The sequence below is a fragment of the Polypterus senegalus genome, chromosome 15, assembly GCF_016835505.1.
Source record: "Polypterus senegalus isolate Bchr_013 chromosome 15, ASM1683550v1, whole genome shotgun sequence".
NCBI lineage: Eukaryota > Metazoa > Chordata > Cladistia > Polypteriformes > Polypteridae > Polypterus > Polypterus senegalus.
In genome coordinates, this window is record NC_053168.1 from 22,278,368 (window position 1) to 22,304,544 (window position 26,177).

At 42.6% G+C, this 26,177-nt stretch overlaps 1 protein-coding gene across 2 annotated transcripts in view; it reads right to left on the reverse strand.

Moving 5' to 3' along the window:
- The window catches only part of LOC120515892 (CMP-N-acetylneuraminate-beta-galactosamide-alpha-2,3-sialyltransferase 1-like), a 364,360-nt gene that overhangs the window by 215,671 nt on the left and 122,512 nt on the right, over positions 1–26,177 (reverse strand). For both annotated transcript variants that reach the window (XM_039737251.1, XM_039737250.1), the window contains exon 2: positions 23,539–23,636. The gene's annotated coding sequence lies outside the window, so the exon portion shown is untranslated. The remainder of the gene's footprint in view (positions 1–23,538; positions 23,637–26,177) is intronic.

Genomic DNA, 26,177 nt, shown 5'->3' on the forward strand with positions numbered 1-26,177 from the left:
TGTCCTCAGAGTCACCACTACTCCGCATCTGGCTACTAGACCAGGTGGAAATTCAATTTACATGCCTTACGCATGGGTACGGTGCTATATAAATAAAATGTGTCATTATTATAATTATTATTATCTATTGTCACGCACGAGCACATCGGGAGCAACTGAGCGACTCGACGCGCACCGCAATAAACCCGGCCGGGGGACCAAGACAGCGTACTAACCTCTCTCTCCTTCCTCCCATAGAAAAGACGAAGCAACGTCGCCATAAAGCCCGGAGCACGCGACGGTCTTCACTTCCGGGGTCCTTTCTTCCCTCTGGTCCCCCAAAGATGACATCAACCTCCCACAATCCATCACGCCTTCCCAGCAGCCATCACATTTGATTTCCGGTCCTTCCCGATATATTGTCCCCCTAAACCCGCCATCTTCGTCTTATAGTTTTGGTGTTTATGTCAAACGAAGGCCTGTTTTTTGTTGCAGTACAAGGGGTACAAACTCCCCAAAACTTCATGCTTGTGTCCTCTGTTTCTTTTTACATCCATCCATCCATTTTCTAACCCGCTGAATCCGAATACAGGGTCACGGGGGTCTGCTGGAGCCAATCCCAGCCAACACAGGGCACAAGGCAGGAACCAATCCTGGGCAGGGTGCCAACCCACCGCAGTTCTTTTTACACCATCCATCCATTATCCTACCTGCTATATCCTAACTACAGGGTCATGGGGGTCTTCTGGAGGCAATCCCTGCCAACACAGGGCGCAAGGCAGGAAACAAACCCCGGGCAGAGCGCCAGCCCACCGCAGGCCACACACACCCCCACACACCAAGCACACACTAGGGACAGGGTCTCGGGACTAGGGTCTTTGGACTGCGGGAGGAAACCCACGCAGACACGGGGAGAACATGCAAACTCCATGCAGGGAGGACCTGGGAAGTGAACCCAGGTCTCCTAACTGTGAGGCAGCAGCACTACCACTGTGCCACCATGCTGCCCATTATTATTATTATTATTATTATTATTGTTATTGTTATTATTAATAATAATAATAGTAGTAATAATAATAATAATAATAGTATTATATTTAAAGCAAATCTGACCTTTTAGGGCAACCTAAAAAACCCTTGCTTGAGCCGCTGTCAGCATGTCACAGTTTGGACTTACAGTGAAGAAATTAATGGCTTGAGAGGTAAGGGGGGCTGCCAGGAGTTTAATAGAAGAATCTATGATTGGAAACTCAAAAAAGAGAAAAAAAAAAGACCACAAATGACAAATCGGTGTCACACCATGTCTGCTCACACTCCGGGCGCACAGTTTCTTGTGCTGATGGACCTCTCATGTGACTCGTGCCACAGATGATTGGCGGTTTTTACATGTGATGCACTTCAGCACTTGGGGAGCCCCATTCTGTGCGTTCGTGTGGACCACCACTTCTTGGCTGAGCTGTTGTTGCTCCTTCCACGTCACAATGATAGCACTTAATAGTGAGCGGGCAGGTCAAGCAGAGCAGAAATTTCATGTACAGACTTGTGGCATCCCATGATAGTCAGTCAGTCAGTCATTTTCTAACCAGCTTAGTCCTGAACAGGGTCACGGGGGTCTGCTGTAGCCTATTGAAGCTGGCATAGGGCGCAAGGCAGGAACATACACTGGACAGGACATCAGTCCATTGCAGGTGCCACGTTTAAAGTCTTCAGTGCTGGCCATTCTAATACCAAGACACCTCCTTCATTATTGGGGTTGTCCGCATACTTTTTGCCATATAGTGAAGCGCAAGACACCTTGGATGATACTCCACTAGACTCCAGTGCAGAGCACACTCAGCCAAATCAGGGCCACCAACTCACCTAATCACCCTGGATTTGAGTTCCTCAACGTCTCCATGAGGATTCCAAATCCACTAAGACGATGTTCTGATGAGGAATCAAAGCCATAGGCAGGCAGTGTGGTGTGGTGGTTAAGGCTTCGGACCTCAAATCCTGGGGCTGTGGGTGCAAATCCCACTACTGACACCACTGTGTGAACCCGAGCAAGTCACATGACCTGCCTGTGCTCCAATTGGAGAAACCAAATAAAATAGAACCAATTGCATCATACACGTCACCTTGGAAAAGTAAATGTTCAGAAATGTCTGAAAAAAATGTATTGGATGATAATTCCTGATACAAAATATGGAGTCGAAGCCATTCAGAATGAATCTTCAGACCTCCATTCTGATGCAACCAAATGTCGAATTTATTGAGTGCCTTATACGCAGATATTGATTCGTGGCGCATTCACCCTTTGGCTGATCTGCTTTCTCTGTGTTCTCAAAAGGGGCCGAATCCTGCACAGAAGGCAGACGGGGGCAACTGGGGTGACTCACACAGCCTCGCATACTCCACTGGTGTCCTTCACTTCACCCGACGAGGACGGAGCGGATGTTGATTTAGTCATGTGACCGGGATTAGTGTGACAGCACGTCACGGAGCCGGATAGTTAAAAGCAAAGGACACAATGAGATTCACATTAATCCAATTAACTCGTTGATTTGGAGCCTAATCCTGGCTGGAGAATGACAGTAGTCTTTAAGGCTGCATAGCAGGACTGACACATCTGAGTGGAAATGGCAGTGACCTTGAATTTGATAGCCATCGCAGACCGACGGTAGCACGTTCCGAGCTAATGATCTGATAGGGGAAAAGCTCATTAGTACTATAATTTGACTTTTGGGCTCCACAGCACTTCAGTTAGGTTCATAAGGAGTCCTGTAACTAGAAACGTCCAACAGCTAATGACCTGATTTTTTTTTTTTTTTACTTTCAAAGTCTTCGACTTGCTTCACTCGATAATAATTTACAAGCCAGCTGGCAAACCCCTCGTGTCTGTTTTACAGTGTGGACCAAAAAGTGCAGGAAATGTTCGTAGAGAAAAGCCTGCAGTGTTGTGCTGGATGGGCATGTGCGATTTGATTGGTCTATCCTTCTGCCTGTTCAGCCAATAGAAAAGCTTCAATCTTGACCCCTCTCATACTGATTTATTGTTGGCTCTCTCTCTTTTTTTTTTTTAAAGGGTGGTCTGTTTTTCTTCACACGCATAGAACTGCCTTCCTCCCCACTGGAAACTTAATGCCCCCCTCTCATTAAGCAGACCTGTCAGTTTCACAGTAATGTGAGTAAGTGAAGGAGGCACAGGCCGGCATATTGGAATTCCTGTCATACCTGTGCAGTTCTATAAGCTGTGCTGTGCTGGGCTGGTCACATCACTTCAAGAGAGGCCCACCGAATCAACACGCTAATTAAAAGGGCAGGCTCAGTTGTGGGACACACTGTGGACCCCCTGAAGCTCATAGAGAAAGAGAGAAGTCAAACAAAACCAAGTGTCATTATGAACAACTCTGCACATTCTCTCTGTGACACACCAACACTGAGGACTTTCAGCCAACAAATCATTCAGAAGAACCAACAGCAGTCTGCCTATATAGCGCCTTACTGTGACGGGGGCAGCCAAGGCAGACGTTTTCTTTATTTTTAATTTTCTTCTTTGTTCAGACCAAAGTGTGTGTGTGCATTTAGTTAACTAATTAATTAATTAAATAATTAAATACATTTATTCAGCCATCCAAAAACTCAAATCCTTCCATCCATCTAAGCATTCACTCAATCTGTTAACCCATTTAGTGCAAATCAGGATAAGAGGGATAAATAAGAATCACTACAGTCAGTCATTGTCCAACCTCCTATATCCTAACTACAGGGTCATGGGGGTCTGCCGGAGCCAATCCCAGCCAACACAGGGCACAAGGCAGGAAACAAACCCCAGGCAGGGTGCCAGCCCACAGCAGGGGGTGTATATCTCTTTCAGAATCCAATCTAATTTAATTTAATTTTGTATAAAGAGCTTCTGTAAAAAGCCAAACATCCCCCTTGGGGGCACATAAAGTTCTGTCTCTAGTCAGTGCTGCGAGAAACAGGAAAGATGTATGCATTGAGAGTGTGTATTATATGTTGCGCCTGTTTGTGGACGGCTCCTTTGGCTGCTGAGATCCCGCCTGGGGTAAACGGAGGAGACGTCAGTTTTTAGGAATATGGTGCTGTCACCAGGGAACTGTTTTTAATGGAAGAAACCTGCCAGAGATTGTAACTTCATTTTTATGGCATATACTGTATTTGTTTGTATTTTATCCTCCACATGGACGCTGCTTTTATTGTGGACTATTTATTTATTAGGAGCACTGCACCTTTATGGACACGATTTGTTTGGTTTTTGTAAATAAAAGCACTTCTCCGCTTTTCACCAACTTCTGGTTAACTTAGTGTGTCCTCATTTGCCCGCCACAACCTTCAGTACTTTATCGATGGTTTTGGGTTCAAGAGCAAGGGAGCCTGGAGCCAACCCAGACTGTCACACAGTTATACAAGAAATATACACGTTGGTATGGAGGTGTCACCAGGGAGTTACAGTCCCTACCATTCAGGGCTTCTCTATGACCTGGAAGTGCTTCCAATGGGCAAAGCCCTGGCACCAGAAGTAATTCCAGGTCTTACATAAAAAGAGCTAAACTGCAAGTCAGAGATGGGAGCGGACAAAGGCAACACCTGACAGGAGGAGGAGTAGCAGTGCACTGGAGGAAGAGAAGGAGACAGAAAGAAGGGGAACACAGTATTTACACATTGTACAAGGTACCTGTGTAATAAAAACCCCTTTGATTTGAACTGTGTTTATGTGTTCGTGCTTGGGGTTTGGGGTTCTGTGGTGCCCCCTAGCTTTCACAACCTGTATCAGCCGAACAGTAATAATAGTGATGAGTACTAGGGGGCCTTTCTGAACCCACTCTTTGATTTAATACCTTTCACATCTATCTATTATGTAGCACCTGTAACATCTATCTATCTATCTATCTATCTATCTATCTATCTATCTATCTATCTATCTATCTATCTATCTATCTATCTATCTATCTATCTATTATATAGTGCCTTTCCTGTCTATCTATCTATCTATTATATAGTGCCTTTCCTGTCTATCTATCTATCTATCTATTGTGGCAGTAGGGGGCGCTAGTGCTCCCTTGAACCCTCAGGTACCACGCTAGACACTGGATAAAAGTCCAAGACTTTTCATTAACTAACACTAACGTGCATAAAGCACCCTCCACACTACTCATATACTTAATAAATACAACAATAATTCTCTTTCCTCCTCACCCAGACACTTCGCCCTCCTACCTCCCAGCTCAGCTCAGTGTCTGGACTGGTCCATAGTCCTTTTATACACCCTGACCCGGAGGTGTTCCTGCCCAATCAGACCACAGTCCCTTATTCCTTCCGGGTCAGGGTAAACAGTCCTTTTCTTCAACCCGGGAGCACATCGTTCCTTCCTGTCACGTGACCGTGCCCGGGTTATAGGGCACACAAAAGCCCACGACCCCCCCTACAGCGAATCCCGGTGGCCCCCAAGGTATCCAGCAGGGCTGTGTATAAATACTACATAGTCCATGAGGCCCTGCTGGAACTCGGGGCACGATCCTGCTGTCGAGAGAGCTCCTCCTGGCGGCCTGGGGTTGAGGGCCAGAGCACTAAGCCGGCAGACCTCCACACTATCTATGTATTAGATAGAGAGAATAGATAGATAGATAGATAGATAGATACTTTATTAATCCCAAGGGGAAATTCACATAATCCAGCATTATATAGTGCTTTCCTGTCTATCTATCTATCTATCTATCTATCTATCTATCTATCTATCTATCTATTATATAGTGCCTTTCCTGTCTATCTATCTATCTATCTATCTATCTATCTATCTATCTATCTATCTATCTATCTATCTATCTATCTATCTATCTATCTATCTATCTATCTATCTATCTATCTATCTATCTATCTATCTATATAGTGCCTTTCTATCTATCTCTATCTATCTATCTATCTATCTATCTATCTATCTATCTATCTATCTATCTATCTATCTATCTATCTATCTATCATATAGTGCCTTATCTATCTATCTATCTATCTATCTATCTATCTATCTATCTATCTATCTATCTATCTATCTATCTATTATCACACACATGTGCATGTGAAGCAGCTGAAGGGCTAACACAAAGGGATAATTCCATGCCAGACCAAGGGGTCACAGGGTGCACTGATCAACCAACTTTGGAAAATTTTGCCTGGAATCAATGACATTACTTCCGGTTCCAGCCCTGATGACATTACTTGCCCTCTCCCAGACTTTAGAACTGCCATATTTGCGTGTCTGTACTGTTCTGCATTCTACTCTAGTCTGTTAAGACCTGTACCACTTGAACCACAATTTCCGATTTGGCAGCCTGTTTCAAGTATGCGGGAGGTTGCCCCTAAACCTTTCTCTGTGTTTTATGAAATCCTTTCACACTATCTATCTATCTATCTATCTATCTATCTATCTATCTATCTATCTATCTATCTATCTATCTATCTATCTATCTATCTATCTATCTATCTATCTCAGTAAGGAGACCAGAGTTCATATCGCAGGTCCTCCTTGTGTGGTGTTTGCATGTTCTCCCCGTGTCTGTGTGGATCCCCTCTGGGTTTTCCAGTTTCCACCCACAGTCCACAGACATGCAGGTTAGGTGAACTGGCGATCCCAAGTTGGCACTAGAGTGTTTTTGGTTTGTGTGTGTGTGCCCTGTGAGGGACTGGCACCCAGCCAAGGGTTTGTCTCCTGCCTTGTGCCCTTTTCTGGCTGGAATAGGCTCCAGTAGACCCATGTGACCCTGTTCAGGACAAAGCGGGTTAGAAAGTGACTGACTGACAGACTCCTCTTCCTCCTCCTCCTCCTCCTGGAGCGTTCTCAAGGTCTTCTCCTTCTCCTTCCTCGTTTGTGATTTCCATTCCTGTCACAATGGAATGCCCGGAGAAGGATGACTGACACTTTGTGGGCTGAGGTGTCACTTAATATTTAATATGCAATCATGCATATAATTGAAGTTCTCCCTCGTGTGAGTGGCTATATATAATGGATGTGCAATTAAAAATCAAACAAACGCTTCAGGAAAGCGTGTTTTCTAATGAGCAATTTGCCCATTTTTGACTCTTCATAGTTATCAGGCTTTTCGAGGGATGCCGTGCTATCTAAATATTATTAGAAGCAGAGACCGCCTTGAGATGACTTTTCCCACCTGGATGTGTGCCAGAGTTTCTTTCAGATTACAGACATTGGTATCTTCTCGTAAAAGTCAAACGGCAAACAGATTGGTGACGGGCACCAGCCTACTCCATTCTAGGCCTGACCTTCACCAGCCGCATCCCCTGCACCTGCAATTTGCAAATCAATCCAAGGTCTCCATTCGTGTTACCTGCGCTTGTAGCGAAGTCACAGTGAAATAAATAAAGTGACGTCCGTAAATTGTAAAACAGCACCGGCTTTCTCCTGCAGATGTCCAGCTGTAAACAAAGCCATCCGTAAACTGCTAATTGGCTCATTAAACAAAATGAGAACAAGACATAACTAAAAATGAAAGCTAATTAGCTCCAGTTTAACAAAGGCTGGGAAAAGGAGCGGATGATACATTGCAGATTTTCTTCTCTCTCTCTCACACTCTCTTTTGCTTTTAAACAAGAATCAATCATTAAACATGAATAATTCTGAGTTGCCAAGGGGCTGTGGTTTATAACACTCTTGACAGGTGCAAACCAAGACTTTTGGGTTCTCCACCAACCCCCACCCCCCTTTTCAGGAAAGGAACCGAGAGTCTCCTTAGTACTGTGATGGTGCATCACAAGCATGTGTAGCAATAAAATGCATTGCATTTGTCTTTCCAACAGATGGTGCATCACAAGCATGTTGTAACAGATGGTGCATCATAAATTGGTCTTTCCAACAGATGCATTGCATTGGTCTTTCCAACAGATGGTGCATCACAAGTATGTATGGTAATAAAATGCATTGCAATGCATTCATACATTAAAAAGTCAGACCTAGACCCACACAAACTAAATAATTATAGGCCTATTTCAAATTTACCCTTTCTCTCTAAAATGCTAGAAAAAGTAGCCTCCAGTCAGCTTCAGTCTGGTTTCCGCACTGGTCATAGTACAGAAACGGCACTAACACGAGTTGTAAACGACATTCTGATATCCTCTGATGAAGGACACTCCACTGTAATTATGTTGTTGGACTTAAGTGCAGCATTTGACACCATTGACCATTCTATTTTACTGCACAGGCTAGAAAACGAAGCTGGGCTTACAGGCTCCATGCTCGCTTGGTTTAGTTCTTATTGATCAAATCGATTCCAATATGTACAGAAATGTGCTGACAGGGCTCCATTATTATACACAGAAGTTCAATATGGTGTCCCGCAGGGCTCAGTACTGGGACCTTTACTGTTTTCACTTTACATGCTTCCACTGGGATCTCTCATTAGAAAACATAATGTTAATATTCACTCATATTAGGATGACATCCAGTTATACCTTTCTTTAAGATCAAATGAAATTTCGTCGATGTTGTCTTTAATTAGATGTGTTAGTGAATTAAAGGACTGGATGGTTGAGAACTGATGTAAACACCAATAAAACAAATATGTTAATTATTGGAGGGAATGACGCTGATCACAGCAATATTTTGTCATCATTTTACTCAGTTGGAATCACCATTAATTTTACTGAATCAGCCCGCAATCTAGGAGTTATCGTTGACTCTAGCATGTCATTTAAAGCACATATTACAAAGTTGTCCAAATCAAGTTTCTTCCATCTTAAAAATGTTGGGAAATTAAGGCGCTTTCTAAATAAACAGGATTCTGAGAAATTAATTAATGAATTTATTTCTAGTAGGATTGACTACTGCAATGCGGTGTTCACTGGCTGTTCAAACTGTTCTCTATTCAACCTCCAGTTAATCCAAAATGCGGCTGCAAGAATTATCACAAGAACAAGAAAATACGAACACATAACTCCAGTTCTTAAATCCTTACATTGGCTCCTGGTTAAGTTTAGGGAAGATTTCAAAATCTTCCTTTTAACATATAAAGCATTAAATAGCCGAGGTCCGGCTTACTTGTCTGAACTTATCATGACTTACAAACCTGAGCGCACATTAAGATCTCAAGATGCCGGTCTGCTTAGGATTCCAAGGATTAATAAAATAACAGTGGGAGGTCGAGCTTTTAGTTACAGGGCCCCTTAACTGTGGAATGGTCTGAGAGATGCCCCTTTGGTCTCAGCTTTTAAATCCTGGCTGAAGACTCACTACTTCAGTTTAGCATACCCTGACTAGAGCTGCTGATTGACTGTACAGACTGCATCTCTGTTGTTAGTCATTAGCACTAAAACATAAGGAACATGATAGTTAGAATTTGTTACTAACCCTCACATATTCTGTTTCTCTTTTTGGCACTCAGATGTGGCACTTGTTTTGCTTGCCTAAGGTAAAGTCATCCCTGATGGAGGATCGGAGGAATCGTGGGAAAGAGGGGTCCTTTCATCAGATTAGGACTGTTTCAGCTGTGGAAAGGCCAAATGGGAGAGGCAGCTTAATGGCTGAGGTCTCCAGGACTCTAAATAAATCCAAATTTAATAATTCCATATTATGTGATATCATTTGCTGTTGAATTCTACTCCGTACTTCTAAAATTTTTATTATTATGCTGTATTAAGGATTTGTTCTGTTCTGTGTATTGTATTGTATTGACCCCCTTCTTTTTGACACTCACTGCACGCCCAACCTACCTGGAAAGGGGTCTCTCTCTGAATTGGCTTTCCTAAGGTTTCTTCCATTTTTTTCCCTACAAGGGTTTTTTTGGGAGTTTTTCCCTGTCTTCTTAGAGAGTCAAGGCTGGGGGGCTATAAAGAGGTAGGGACTGTTAAAGCCCATTGCGGCACTTCTTGTGTGATTTTGAAATATACAAAAAATAAATTGTATTGTATTGTATTTGTCTTTCCAACAGATGGTGCTTCACAAACCTTAACATTGCTTTAACAAATCCCTGCTTTAATCAAATGGTGTCCTGAAATGGTGGGGGGTGGTAGGGGGGCCATGCAGAGAAAGTCATTTCTACTTGGTGCAATCAAAATGTATGGAAGTCCCCGTAAATGAAAATCTGCAATATGCACTTGAATGACATCTGAAGTCTCCATACACGCTAATGTTATTTTGAATCATCAGTCATAGCTTTGGGGTGTGGGAGAAAAACCGGAACATCCAGAATGAAACCCATGTAGACATGAGGAGAACAGGCACACTGGCAAGGACTGAGCAAGGGATTCAAACTTGTGGGTCCAAAACATGCAAACTCCACACAGAAAATTAACAGATAGAAATTTGAACCCAGGAGCAGAGAAGCTGCCATCCCAGTTAAACTCCATCCATCCATTTTCTAACCCGCTGAATCCGAATACAGGGTCACGGGGGTCTGCTGGAGCCAATCCCAGCCAACACAGGGCACAAGGCAGGAACCAATCCTGGGCAGGGTGCCAACCCACCGCAGTCCTAGTTAATCTGAAGCACAAAAAACAAAGATGACCGTGCCCGAGAGTGGCACACACCACTGCATTCACTGAGTACTCCCTGTGTGTGTTAAATATAGCATGGCACCACTCTCAGATTATTTATTTTTCTTTACTTCACCTGCCTGGGCTTCTGCTGGTAACCAGGGACGCCATTCATTTGATTACACAATAAATAGAAGAGAATGGACTTAAAAGCACTTGAAAATGTTAACTTGTGAGGTTGGCACAGAGACAGAAGCTAAGAGGAAACATAACACTTGGGCACCTTTGTGTTACTGAGTAAGCTGACACAAAAGAGAGTATGACAGAAAACTGGCGGGCTGTCTTCGGCCGGTTCCTCCATCCATCCAACTAGTAGATGAGACCACCTTCATTGGGCTAAAAAACAAGAATCAGCCCTGGACGGGATGGCGCAAATGCTCTGCAATTACAGTATATATGGAATCGGGCACATTCCCAGCACTCAGATGGCATTTTATGAAAGGTCCATTCATTATACAGCATGCAGTTGTCTTACAAACCAGTTTATTTCTTTCTTTCCATGGTTGTTGGAGGAGCAGTAGGTAGAAGGGTCCGGTAGGAAACCAGCCGGGATGGGACAGCTCAAGAGTCAACCAAGATCCAATCAATAAGATCAGATCCAGCCTTGAACAAAGTGCCAGTCCAACGCAGGGCACACTCTCACACACATCGTTTTACAAATCCTACTTGTCTTTGACATGATGTAAGGAGAACGGCAATGACTTGAGAAACCCGACAAAGACACAGAGAGAGCGGAAGGGAGTTCCACACTGACAGTGACCGAGAATTAAACTCATTTTCCTGAGGATGTAAGGTTGCAAAATCCAAGGTGGTGCCAGTCGCTTTCTATCAGTTTAAATAACAGCAGCTAACATAAAAGAAAAAATAAACAGCCACCATAGCAACATCAGCTTGTTTTCACTCTTCCAGCTGGTGTTGTTCTCTTCGTTTCCCGGTTAGGACATTGGGGTGTCAAAGAGCAGTGGGCTTGGAACGAGTTTCACGTTTGATTATAAGCTCACCGGCCACTTTATTAGGTACACCTTACTAGTACCGGGGTGGACCCCCTTGTGCCTTCCGAACTGCCATAATTCTTCATGGCATTGAATCAACAAGGTGCTGGAAACATTCCCCCGTTATTTTGCTCCATATTGAGATCTGTCAGCTGCACATCCATGATGTGAATCTCCTGTTCACACCACCGCATCCTAAAGGTGCTCTACTGGATTGAGATCTGGTGACTGTGGAGGCCATTTGAGTCCAATGAACTCATTGTCATGGTCAAGAAACCAGTTTGAGATTAGAACATTAGAACATTAGAACAATCTAGATGAGAACAGGCCATTCAGCCCAACAAAGCTCGCCAGTCCTATCCACTTATTTCTTCCAAAAAAACATCAAGTCAAGTTTTGAAAGTCGCTAACATCTTACTGTCCACCACACTACTTGGTCTCTTATTCCAAGTGTCTATCGTTCTTTGTGTAAAGAAAAACTTCCTAATGTTTGTGCGAAATTTACTCTCGACAAGTTTCCAACTATGTCCCCGTGTTCTTGATGAACTCATTTTAAAATAAGTCTCGATCCACTGGACTAATTCCTTTTATAATTTTAAACACTTCAGTCCTCTTAATCTTCTTTTGCTTAACCTGAAAAGGCTCAACTTTTTTAACCTTTCCTCATAACTCATCACTGGTAGCCCTGGACTCACCCTAGTCGCTCTTCTCTGGACCTTTTCTTGCGCTGCTATGTCCTTTTTGTAGCCTGGAGACCTGGAGATAATTTGAGCTTTGTGACATGGCGGGTTAGCCTGCTGGAAGAAGCCATCAGAAGATGAGCACACTGCAGTCATAAAAGGATGGACATGGTCAACAACAATACTTAGGTAGGCTGTGGCATTTAAATGATGCTTAGTTGGTACTAAGGGGCCCAAGGTCTGCCAAGAAAATATCCTCCACACCATTAGACCACCACCAGCAGCCTGAACCGTTGATACAAAGCAGGATGGATCCATGCTTTCATGTTGTTCATTCAAGGTTTGACGTGTTGTGTGTTCAGAGATGCTCTTCTGCATATCTCGCTTGTAACGAGTGCTTATATGAGTTACTGTTGACTTTCTATCAGCTCAGACCAGTCTGGCCATTCACCTCTGACCTCTGGCACCATCAAGGCCCGGATAACTCTCACTCACTGGCTATTTTCCCTTTTTCAGATCATTCTCTGTAAACCCTAGAGATGGTTGTGTATCAGCAGTTTCTGAAATACTCAGAGTAGCCTGTTTGGCATCAACAACTATGCCAAGTTCAGAGTCACTTCAGTCAACTTTTCTTCTTCCCCATTCTGATGCTCAGTTTCAACTTCAGCAGGTCATCGTGTTAATGTCTACAGGGAGAAATGCATTGAGTTGCTGCCATGTGATTGGCTGATTGGACATTTGCATTACAAGCAGTTGAACAGGTGTACCCAATAAAGTGGCCTGTGAGAGTATATTTTTAACATTTACATGAAACTCTTGGCATGCCTGGGTACAGGGTGGCATACTGGTGCATTGGCTAAAGCTGCTATCACATTGGAGCCCGGTCCTATTACTAGTTGGGGTGCCTTCCATGGGCAGTTTGCATATTTTCCCTGTGTTCATGTTGGGTAGGCGGGTCTCTATAAACCCTGGGGGTCCATCAATAGTCCACTTTAACTGATGACACTACATGAGTAGATTATGGACATATACACAGGGGGAGTCCAAATTCTGTTAACACTAGATAGATAGATAGATAGATAGATAGATAGATAGATAGATAGATAGATAGATAGATAGATAGATACTTTATTAATCTCACTAATGGATTATTTTTATCTAAACTGACCAAACCTTTCCAGGTCGATGGAGAGGTCGGTATTGGACCATTGCCATGGCCTCCACACTCCCCTGATTTGACGCCCTGTGATTTCTGGTTATGGGGTCTGGTGAAGGAGCGCGTGTATAGCAGGAAGGTTTGTGATATCAATGACCTGAAGGACAGAATACGGACTGTGGTATCCTCTATTCCCCATGAACTGTGTGTCCAGGCTTTAAATGGTACTGTGGCTTGTTGGTTTTTGTGTGTTGAACATGATGGCGCACAGCTTGAGACATTCCTGTAAATCATCTTGCACATATGAAATATGTTTTGTGAATAAATTGCTTATTTTAACATAATTTTGACTCCTCTTGTATATGTGTGTGTGTGTGTGTGTGTCTCCCAGGCCTTCAATCCCGAGTTGTCTTATTCTATTGAGAAAAAAAGGGTTGGCGCTGTTTTCAAACACTTTCTGCTCTTTTAATCAGCAGAACATCAGAAGACACCACCTCCTAGTGACATCACTTCCGCTTCCGGCCCCCGCAGAGCCCTCCTCTTCCTGCTGCCACGTTGTTGTTATTTCTCAGTTCTGTTTTGGACTCAGGTCTATAAAGATATATTGCTATTTTCTTTTGCTCAATTTTCCCAAGTACACGGGGTGGAGACCCTAACTCTTTATGATTGCTGTCTCTCTCTCTCTGTTTTACTATATAAATATAAACTAGCAAAATACCCGCGCTTCGCAGCGGAGAAGTAGTGTGTTGAAGTGATGAAAAAGAAAAGGAAACATTTAAAAAATAACGTAACATGATTGTCAATGTAATTGTTTTGTGACTGTTATGAGCGTTGCTGTCATGAAGGATTTGATTATATTATTTCTTTCAATCAGGTTCGTATTTGGAGGACGTGTTGTGTTCAAGTTACATTCCGTGTTTGTCAACCGTTGTAAAGATAACAGGTTTCATTCATCGAAGTGTTCACTACCCAAATCGGTACTCGTAAATCTAAGATGTTTAACAGGCATTCCCAGTATTAAGTTGTGGATCTACCTGTGAATATTTAGCGGCAGCGTGTCTATGAACTTAATTTAAACTTAAGCTTTACACCTTGCTTTCCTATTGATATGTCCTCAAAGGCTTGTTCAGCTTCAGAGGGTTGTTCCTTTCTTACTGCATCAATAAGCAGCTCGTCTTCCTCTTTATCTGAGACATCACACACTGCATGCACGGGTTTACCTTTCCCAGTCCTGCAAACTTTAGCAAAGTGGTTCAATTTACCACATTTTTACACTGTCTTCCTTTAGCTAGACATTGACTTTTTCCACCGTGTGCTTTGCTTCTGTAGTAGCTGCACTTATGAGTATGTTTGTGTGCGTCACTTGCTTCATATCCTTTTGCTGCCTTCTCAATTGTGTAATGCGTTTTCTGTTCAGCGCTCTTTGGAGCTCTTGCTTGTTGTCTGTGTACTGCGTTCACAGTCAGATCACGTGAGCCGCTCGGAGTACATGCATTGAAGGTTTTCAGCTGCGCTTGTGCTATCTCGTGCGATGTTGCGATGTCCATGGCTTCATTTAATGTTAGCTCAGACCCAGCACTTAATAGTTTCTCTCGCACTTTTGCTGAGTTTGTGCCAAACACTATTCTATCCCTGACCATCTCATCTTCGTTTGCATTAGCGCAGTCCTCCACCAGCAATTTTAACTCCGTTACAAAGTGATCAAAAGTCTCGTTTATACCCTATGTCTTCTCATTAAACTTGTATCTCGCGAATATCGTATTCGTCTTAGGGATGATAAACGCCTCGTAGCGGCAGCGTGTCTATTGGATTGCTGCTGACGGACTGCCTTATATGGGCAGGCACTCAGTTACGTGGGAGGCGTGGGTATGAGGGACGCAACTCCGCCTCACATGGCGACCAAGCTGCAGGCTATGGATTCAGTTATGACCGTTATGCGTAGAATTTCAAAATGAAACCTGCTTAACTTTTGTAAGTAACCTGTAAGGAATGAGCCTGACAAATTTCAGCCTTCTACCTACACGGGAAGTTGGAGAATTAGTGATGAGTCAGTCAGTCAGTCATTGAGTGAGTGAGTGAGGGCTTTGCATTTCATTAGTATAGATATATATATATATAGTAATTATATATATAAATAATTATTGTTTTGATATTCATCCCGGGGTGACACAGTGGCGTGGTGGGTAGCGATGCTGCCTCGCAGTTAGGAGACCCGGGTTTGCTTTCTGGGTCCTCCCTGCGTGGAGTTTGCATGTTCTCCCCGTGTTCGCGTCGATTTCCTCCCACAGTCCAAAGACAAGCAGGTTAGGTGCATTGGCGATTCTATATTGTCCCTGGTGTGTGCTTGGCGTGTGGGTGTGTGTGTGTATGCCCCGCGGTGGGCTGGCGCCCTGCCCGGGGTTTGTTTCCTGCCTTGAGCCCTGTGTTGGCTGGGACTGGCTCCATCAGAACCTCGTGACCCTGTAGTTAAGATGTAGCGGGTTGGATAATCGATGGGTGGATGGGTTTTCATCCCAAAGATGTTATGTTAGATTAAATGGCAACTCTGAAATGCTGGCCAAGTATGACTGACATTGCTTGTTGTAGGAGTGTGCCCTGTGGCGGGCTCAGTGACACCAGAATAGGCCCTGAATTGGGTAAACAGGCTCAGGATCTGAATGGATGGATGGATTCCAATGATATAAGGAGCCAATTTGTTTCTTTGAGATGGGAACAGAAATGTGTGCTCCTGCTGCTCTACACACATACACTGTTGTTATACAACCTGATGGTTCACTGTGAGGTGGCAGGAGATGCCAAATGTGTGCCAGTCTGCAGGAATGCTGCTTAACATCAGATTGACTCCATTCCTCCTTGAGAGTAAAGTATGACCTGATGGCTCCTAAAGTGCTTTTGATCTCCAGAGGTGTCCATTGCATGTTCTAAATATTGCAGGCTCAACCATCAATGAGCAGTAAGTCTGTCCAGGCCTCGTCTTGAATGCTCTAAATTGTTTTCAGCTCATCGACCACTAAAATAATAAAAATAATAATAATACAATAAAAAAAAAAATGGACTGATGCAGCCAGTCCCTCCAAAGTAAGTTGGATCTTGACACAGAAAACTTGAGCCAGCCAGTCAGCCACCACTATTCCTTGTGACTACAATGTCACCTTTTTATTCTGACAGAATGGGGGCTTCTCTCAGTGGGGCTGTCGATCGTTAAGACCACTCGAGCAGTTTTAGCTGGGAGGTGCCGAATTGTCTCCTGATGAGGATTTTTCAGGGCTGGTGGCTTTCTTTGTGTCTGTTAGATATGGCCCCCTGCCGTGCCAAGTGAATGGCCACCTCTGGCTTGAGCACATCTGACACTGCTGGAAAAACAAAGGACAAAAGGAAGTAACTTTGAAGTAAGGGACCCTGCAGGCTATTCATTTTAATTGTCAGTTCCTAGGGCCGCAATTTCATGACGGCCTAACATTGTCTCATTATTAACAGGGTGACCAAATGTCCCCTATTCCCAGTGAAAGTCCTGCATCTCAAGTTATTCTTAAAGCATCTTTATTTGTCCTGAATTTTAGTCACGGCTAAGTGAGGCCTGATTCAGCTAATGCAGACGTTACACCCTGCATGCCTTTGCATACCATTTCTTGGTGGCTTGTCGATGAGAGGTCCTCTGGTATCCCCTGGTGTCACAAACAGGACAAGAGAAGGTTTAGGCCTCCACAAATACCCATAAAGCAAACCAGGTTTCACAATTTGGCATGATTGTGTGTCCTCAAAGCTCACCAGTGCTTATTTCCATTGTTAGGTCCGATTCTAATGTTGCTTCGGTTGTGGCATTTGAAGTGGGGACCCCTGAGTGATCAACACAACAGGATAAAAGGAGCGCTGTGAATGCAAATCCATATCCAATCTGCGGATACCAAGTCTCTGAACTTTTCAAAGCTGATCTTTGTGCTCTTTTCTCCCATGTACTTTCAATATTGACTTTGTTCTCTTGACTGCGATTATTGTCTCTCATATTGGCCTTCAGTTTATATATATACAGTAAATCCTTGGATTGCGAGTAACTTGGTCTGTGAGTGTTTTGCACGACGAGCTAAATTTTTTAAGAAAATTTAACCTGATAAACGAGCCAGGTCTTGCAATACGAGTAGTATGCATACGCCTTGTCCGCCAAGCCTCACGTGGGGATTGTGGGTAATCGTCTCCCATGCTCGGTCTCAGTCGGTGTTCCTCATTCATATAGTCAACATCCGTATGAGTGTATACTATTTACTATAGCATGGTGACAACGTGTGTGTGCTGCAAAGTGCAAGTCTCTGTCATGCACCCCAAAACACGAGACTGAGTCTCAGCACTTTAGCAAAACCAGCTTTATTCAGCGTGAAATAGGGACAGCACGGTTATTTATTGTAGCGGGGTCTACCGCTCTCCTATACACAGACACAGCAGTCAGGCAGGGTCATGGCCAGGTTAGTGGCCAAGTAATACTGTGCCCTGCTCATTTATAATGTTCCTTGCATCACCCATCGATGGCAGGCGCTTATAGCTTGACCGCAGTCTTTTCTGATTCACTTTTACGGCGAACTGCTACTGCGTGTTCTCCCGTTGGGGTGGAATCACAAAAGAGTTTAGAAACCTTACAGTGCGTAAAGCATTTCTTTTATTTTGTGTCCAAGTTTAGTGACTCTTCAGGCAAAAGCAACTGTCGTTAGATAGATTCCTTGTTAAAGTCGCAAAAAAGAAGAAGATTCCAGTGAGCCAACAGATGGCAGAAATTCCGTTAGTTAGAGTGAAAGTCGTCCTACACAATAACCATCTTCCTCCTCCTCCTCCTCTTCTCTCTCTCGTCTCCCTCACACCAGCCACGATTCTTTTCAAAGGTAAAGTGCAGGTTAATTTGTTTTACGCATTTTACTTTATATTTTGTATTAATCATTTATATAAATATTTTTGGGCTGTGGAACGAATCATCTGAGTTTCCATTATTTCTTATGGGGAAATTCACTTTGATATACGAGTGCTTTGGACAGCTGAATCTATATCCCGCTATTCAGCTTCTCAGAAAGGTTAAACTAAAAATCTAACGGAGACCAACAGGTATATTCAGCTAGCACTTGCCATTTTCAAACAACGGGCGATAATGTACATTGGACTAGGAATACGGTAGGAAGGGAGTTCGCACATTGGATTAGGTGAATGTACTAAGCTCTCGTATATGCGGGGTTATGATGACTTTATTGAATGTAAATTAAGAGACGCAGCTTGGACAACGGACTGAAATCTGTGTGATCTTACTGCTGCTCCACAGACCACAGACTTCAGGGCCATAGACACATAGATTGCAGCACCATTGGATGTCAGTTCCAGACTTTCTTCTTTAATGTATCTTATCCTCTGCTGGAGGCGAAGCTCGCATACACTTCAGGATTTGCTGCTGTATCATTTTTGTTGTTGAGGCCCGTAACACGTGTACACAGTAGACAGCTCAAGGACTAACTAGTCATCCTAATACCTTTTTCTCTTCCTTCCCTCTGCAGACCAGATGATTGACGGCTATAACCCTTCTGATGTCATTTCCTGGTTGTGTCTACCTGGACCCGCCTCTTCCTGCCGGAAGGACTGAAAACCAGAAGCTCTGTCGTCTTTGTTATTTCAATTTAATTTTGCCGCTGAAAAGACGTCTCTGCAACTTAATGCGTGCTTTTTACTTTCACGTATACGAATTACAGAAAAAGTATAGTAATCACGATAAATTCATCCTTCACATTTTGATTAATCTTGATGTTTTAGACCTCCCTGAGTCCAAAAATACTGTTTTTTGGAATTATGTTGTTGGTGTGTGTGTGTTTGCAAACACGATAACTCAAAAACGCAACGAGATAGATGGATGAAATTCGACATATGGTTGTTACACCAAAAATTGTAGATCGGTATTAACTTTTAGGCCAAATCCATCAACCGAAAGCCGTCCGTTACCTGAACATATATTCGATTATTTTTTTTTTATTCATGCAGCTGCACAGTCCAATTTATTCAACTTTACTTTCATAATAATTTTTCAATATATTATTAATTGGATTTGATTTGTTGTTGATAGTTATTTCATGTACATAATATAAAAATATAATCATTGTCTTGCGGTTTACTCCTCAAATATCCTTCCCCATACCTGAGTATACGAGAAAATCAAAGGGGAGACCATTCACGATTTTTTGTTTAGGAAAAAACTTTCCATTATAGAGGGTCACCAGGCTGGTACCCCAACTCTTTATTGTTGTTGTGTCCTTCTCTTACAGGCTGCTGTTACATGAAAAAAGAGAACCTGTCTAGATTTTCACCTCTACTCCTGTAGACATTATTGCTCTCAGGTCATTTTGCCGTACAGGTAAATGTTGTTTTCCCTATGGATTCTTTTCTCTTGGTTTCTGTTGATATTGCGCACATAAGGTTAATAAATGAAATCCTTGTTTCATTATTTCACTGCCAATGCACTCCAGTGCTCGACATACCAACGCGACTTTAAAGGTAAGCGTTTGTAAGCTCCAGTGTCTGCTGCCCTTTTCTCTCCAGTTTCACGTTACCAGATTCTGGATTTTCACAGCTCATACCAGGAGAATTTATCACAGATGCAAATTGATAAGCTAGGAAATCTCGGCTGAAAGACGGCAGATACACATCAGCATTTCTTCAGGATCTGGGCAGGCGGTCACCCTCAGATGAGTCTTTTACTTGACCATCGACACTTTTCTCTTTTTTCATGTAATTTTGTTTCTGTTCTTCTGGTCTTCTTGGAGAGCATTGTTCAGCTCAGATTGAGACCCTCATTGAGGGCGGAGGTTGCCCCTCTTGATATGCTATAGTGTGCAGTATTAGCAAACAAAGTGACTACCTAGTGGTGTCCTCAACACTTTATTGTTGTGATCTATTTCTGTGATGCCCATTCTGCAACTGCTTTCAATTATCATATTATTACTCAATTAATATTTTTATATTATTATTTCAAGTATTATATTATCCCTTGTCTTATTAATATGTTTTCTCCTTAATCTGGTATTGGATAATTAGTTTTGATTATTTTTTGTCATGTCAGGATCTAACCTGCTTAATCCAGACAAGGATCGTGGATGGACCCTATCTCAACTAGCATAGGGCACAAACCAAGGACTGAGTGCCAGGCCATCACAGGGCACACACACACAAGCGCCAATGTAGCACTGCCGATTCACCTAACCTGCATGTCTTTGGACTGTGAGATGAAGTCCATGCAGATACGAGGAGAACGTACAAACTTCTCACAGGAAGGACTTTGGTCTCCTTACTTGCAAATGCTACCACCATGCCACCCATTTTGATCATTTTTTTTTTTCTCGTGTCATTATCTAACCTACTTAATCCAGATCAGGATCACGCATGCAGCCTATCCCAGCTAACATAGGGCACAAGGCAGGAACACATCCTGGAAAAGGTGGCAGTCCATCACAGTGTGAACACGCACACCAAACACACCAATGTAGCTTCATCAGTTCATCTAACCTGCAAGACACTTGGAGGAAACTCAACACAAACATGGGGAGAACATGCACACTCCTCACAGGGAGGACCTGTGATGCAAACCCTGGCCTTCTTACTGCATGGCAGTAGCATTACCACTGTACCATCCATTTTATGCCACTGTGCCACCCGTTTTGATCATTTTTTTTATAATGTCATTATCTGATGCCCATCACTAAGAAGCACCCCCATAGCCTTATGCCACCACCACCTTGCTTCATTGTACAAATGATATTAGACAGGCAATGAGCAGCGCATGGTCTTCGGCAGACATAATGCTTAGAGTTCTGCCCAAATACTTCAATATTTGACGCATCAGACCAGAGAATCTTTTTTTCTTCCTGCTCTGTGAGTCCTTCAAGTGCCATTTGACCAACTCCATTGGAGAGTTAGCCATTCTACCATAAACATGCTGAATGATGGAGAGCTGCTGAGATGGTCATCTTTCCAAAAGGTTCTCCAGTCTCATTAGCTCTGTTAGAGTGACCATTGGGTTCTTGGTCACTTCACTCATTAATGCCTTTCTTGCCTGATTACTCAATTTGGCCAGAAGATTATCTAATAGGGAGAGTCCTGGTGGTTCAAAATGTCTTCCATTTTCACAATTATTGAGACCACTGTGCTCCTGGGAACACCCAAACCTTTACAAAATTCTTTTATCCCCTTGCCCTCACCACAACTTGATCGCAGATGTCTACGGAGAGTTCCTTGGACTTCATGGCTTGATTTTTGATCTGACATGCAGTGTGAATCTTCAATATGATGTCCAATGAATTCAGTATGCCACAGATGGACTCCAATCCAGTTGAAGGAGAATTAAAGGAAACAGGATGTACCTGACCACAATCTGGAGTACCACAGCAAGTACTTATATGCATGAGAAGCTTCAATTTTTGATTTTTAATAAATCTGCAGACCTTTCTGAAAACACATCTTCCCTTTGTCATTCTGAGCTATTGAGTGCGGATTGATGGGTAAAAATGATAAATGTATCCATTAAAAATGAAATCTGCGCCACAATAAAGAGTGCAGAAAGTGAAGGGGTCTGAATATTTGCTGCTACTCGTACCAAACTGATGCAAACTTAAAGAAGTGGGAGTTCAGGGTGATGTTTTTAAATGGGTGCAGAATTGGCTCAGACTGACCTGCACTGTCACACGTCCATGAAACATAACACACAGTCATCAAACCAAAAATCAGAATTGTAAATCTTAGTCAACCCATTCGCCTGAAACAGCAAAAGTTATACACACCCAACTATTAGTTTTCACTCCGTAACCTCGGATGGTTTAAGAAGTCTTTCTACCGACAGGATGGTGTCACTCCTAAGCAATGTGGTTGCCACCACTCCACAAAATGGCAGCACGTAAAACAAACAAAACGACTTTGAAAAAGAAGCAAAACAAATTCACTAATCTCCATAATTGGAATCTACATGTGCCAAAAGCTAAAATAGATCTGAAAATGCCACAAGAAAGCCAAACAAAGTTAGAAATGAATCCAAACCCTAACGCCGTCATTCTCCTTCTTCTCTCACATACAAAGCAGCCGAATCCTCCTCCACCTCCTCCTCCTCCTCCTCATCCACGCCCTTCAGTTTACTCGTCTTCCGACTCCAAGGGGGAAGACATCCTTTTCAGAGAATACTCCCAGTGCTTCACCCAGTCCCCAGAAAAGCTCTTCCTGGTCAACAAAACCCTCTCCAGAGGAGTATGGTTCCATTTCAGGAGCCCCAGGTGTCACCACCTTTCCAGTCAGCCCCACCCTCTTAATAATACAGACCCCCTAGAGAGGACACCAGAGATCGTCCTCAAAACTCATTGATGCCTCCCTCCAGTTCCTCAGCGTACTAAAACTTCAACTTCTGGCCTTAATGGGGCACCTTGTAGTTCTGATCAGGCAGAGTTCCAAATAACCTCCTGGGTGAGATGATGCCATCCTATCCAGAGAATGTTCCAGATATTTCCCTGGATGGAATTAAGGTCTCCATATACCGTGTATATTCGTGTATAAGTTGGGTCTTGAAACCCGAAAAATCGATCATAAAATCAGACCCCGACTTATACGCCTGTTCAAAAATGCGACACGTCATTTTTTTTTTCATCTTCTTGCCTCCTCCAATCTCACATCAGTTTCTCAGACACATCAAATTTTGTTGCAGCAGCGCAGTTATCAATTTCTTTCGCCATTTCAATGACGTTTAATTTAAAACCAGCTTTGTATTTTCTTCTGATTGAACGCTCTACCGTAGATAAGGGATGCTCTTACGATAAAGGTGCATGAGGGTGTGAGATACAAAAAACACTAAACAGTGCAAATGTTGCTTTCGACTAGTTCAGATATTACTGTGTGGTCACGTAGACACAATACATAGGAAAAAAGGCTGTGTGCTCCGTGGTTACCCTCTCAGATAGGCGTTAGCATATCATAATCTCTTGGACCAACAGGGTGATTTTTCCTCATTCGACTTATATGACCGACATTATAAAATACCAGAAATTATACAGTAAAATCAAGTCCTGGCTTATCCATGGTAGAACTTATCTGTGAGTATATCCGGTAAAGTGCCCCAAGATTTACATCTCCATCAAATATGCTAAATTGCATTGTCCCTTCATAATTGCAAGATTAAGAAAATCAAAATCAAATGTACCTGCCTGACAGCTCTGATGAGAAGAAGAAAAATATGAAGGTGAAAAACCACAGGGGAAGTCTTGATGGAAGCTGGATGTGCTCTGGCTCCCCGTGACCCTGAAATAAGAATAAGTGACATCAATAAATGGATTGGTAGATCAATGAGATTGCATGCAGATGGAGAAATAATGATATTTAATGTACAAACAGATCCAAAAGGCAGTGTTACTTATGCAAATCACATGCAACCACCGCGATATCCACTGATAAACAAATGCGGACCACCCTACAGAATGTGGTCATCACTTTTAAAACCCACCAGTTACAGTTAGCTGAGCATCGGGACACTAGTCAGATTGTGGTGCCTCTGGACATGAGACATGACTCAAGAACATGGTCAGGTTAGGGTTAGGGTGAGGGTTAGGAATTAGGGTTAGAGGACAGCACACATCAGGAGTGTAAATTATTAGATAAGCGCAAAGGAAGACGGTCACCGCAGAAGACCACCAAAGTCATATATTCAAGAAGAAAGATGGGAATTTGAAATATGTAAACTAAATTGAGCAGTTCTGAATTACATAAAAGCTACACTTGGAATATTTCTTAACAGCAAAAAATGACATTTTCACTCACAACCCTCCCTAAAGATTACTTAGAATGGTGTGAAAAACAAAAAGAAACCTCCAGTGACCAGACAGAAGTGGCTTACTGATGAGAGGGGTCAGAGGAGAATGGCCAGCATGAGGTAAACTGACAGAAAGGCTACGATGACTACTCTGCGCTACTGTGGTGAGCGGAAAAGCATCTCAGAATGTACAACACGTCGATCCTTGAGGTGGAGGGGCTACCACAGCAGAAAACTATGGTGGATTCCACTCCTGTCAGTCAACAACAGAAAGCTGAGGTTGCATTGGACAGAAGCCCACCAAAACTGGACATCTGAATACTGTAAAATAAAGCCTGGTCTGATGAATCTCGATGAGGCACACAGGTAATAGGTAGGGGAAGAATTTTTCACTAATGGCATGAATTTGCACACTCAACATGCCTTGTGTGGTAGTGGTGAAACAGCGTGGGGAATGCTTACTTTACAAACTTTGGGCATGTTGATACCAATCAATGATCACTTGAATGACACGGCCTATCTAAGAATTGTTGTTGGCCACAAAATCTTCGAATGCCTATGTCCAACATGACAATGCACCATGCCACAAAGCAAAAGTCACCTTAAACTGCTTTCGTGAACAGGACAATGAGGTTGGTGTTCTTCAGTGGCCTTACAGTCACCAGACGAACCTGCAGTGAACTGTGTGATGCAGTTGTGTCAACATGGACCAGAATCACAAAGGAATCTTTTCAACATCTTGTGGAATCCATGCCATGAGGAACTGAGGCTGGTTTGAGAGCAAAAGGAGGTCCCAATTACTACTAGTGCAGTGGTCCAAAGAATTTGGTTAGTGAATGTATATTAGTATTGTGCAATTATGGTAAACTATTTACATTGTCTTAAGATGCATGGTATACATCTAGACCCTGACAGACAGATAGATAGATAGATACATAGATAGATAGATAGATAGATAGATAGATAGATAGATATGAAAGGCACTATATAATAGATAGATAGATAGATAGATAGATAGATAGATAGATAGATAGATAGATAGATAGATAGATAGATATACTCAAATCTGATAGATAATTTTCCTTTTCTGGAGGCATGATCCGTTTTGTTCTTTTTTCTCTTTGTGGCTCAGTGTCATAAAGTGGCCTATCAGATAGATAGTGATAGATAGACAGATAGATAGATAGATGGTTTGAGAGCAAAAGTAGGTCCCAATTACTACTAGTGCAGTGGTCCAAAGAATTTGGTTAGTGAATGTATATTAGTATTGTGCAATTATGGTAAACTATTTACATTGATAGATAGATATGATAGATAGATAGATAGATAGATAGATAGATAGATAGATAGATAGATATGAAAGGTACTATATGATAGATAGATAGATAGATAGATAGATAGATAGATAGATATGAAAGGCACTATATAACAGATAGATGCAAAAGTCACTATATGACACATAAATAGATAGATAGATGTGGAAGGTACTATATAACAGATAGATATGAAAGGCCTATATGATAGATAGATAGATAGATAGATAGATAGATAGATATATATAGATAGATAGATAGATAGATAGATAGATAGATAGATAGATAGATAAGGAAGCTCAATAATGCATACATATATTAATATTATAACAAACAACAAACCCTCTCTCACACATCTCTACTTTCCGGCACCATGATACTCAAATCCGTAATAAAATGCAGAGTTTCTCTCTAATTTTCCTTTTCTGGATGCATCGAGTGTCCATCCGTTTTGTTCTTTTTTTTCTCTTTTGTGGCTCAGTGTCATAAAGTGGCCTATCAGATGCCAGCCCTGATGGTTTTTATTTATGTTTGAATGGAGAGGTTTATAATCGAGATGACGGGAGTCGGGTAACGATGACTGCTAGGTAGCCGATTGCTGTTAATATCCGTACAGTCGGTGAAAATGTGTCATTTCCGGTTGATGGGCATTTTATTTTTCTTTCCTGACAAGTGCTATGTAGGACCCCAGGGTGCACACCCAAGTCACCCTGATAGTAA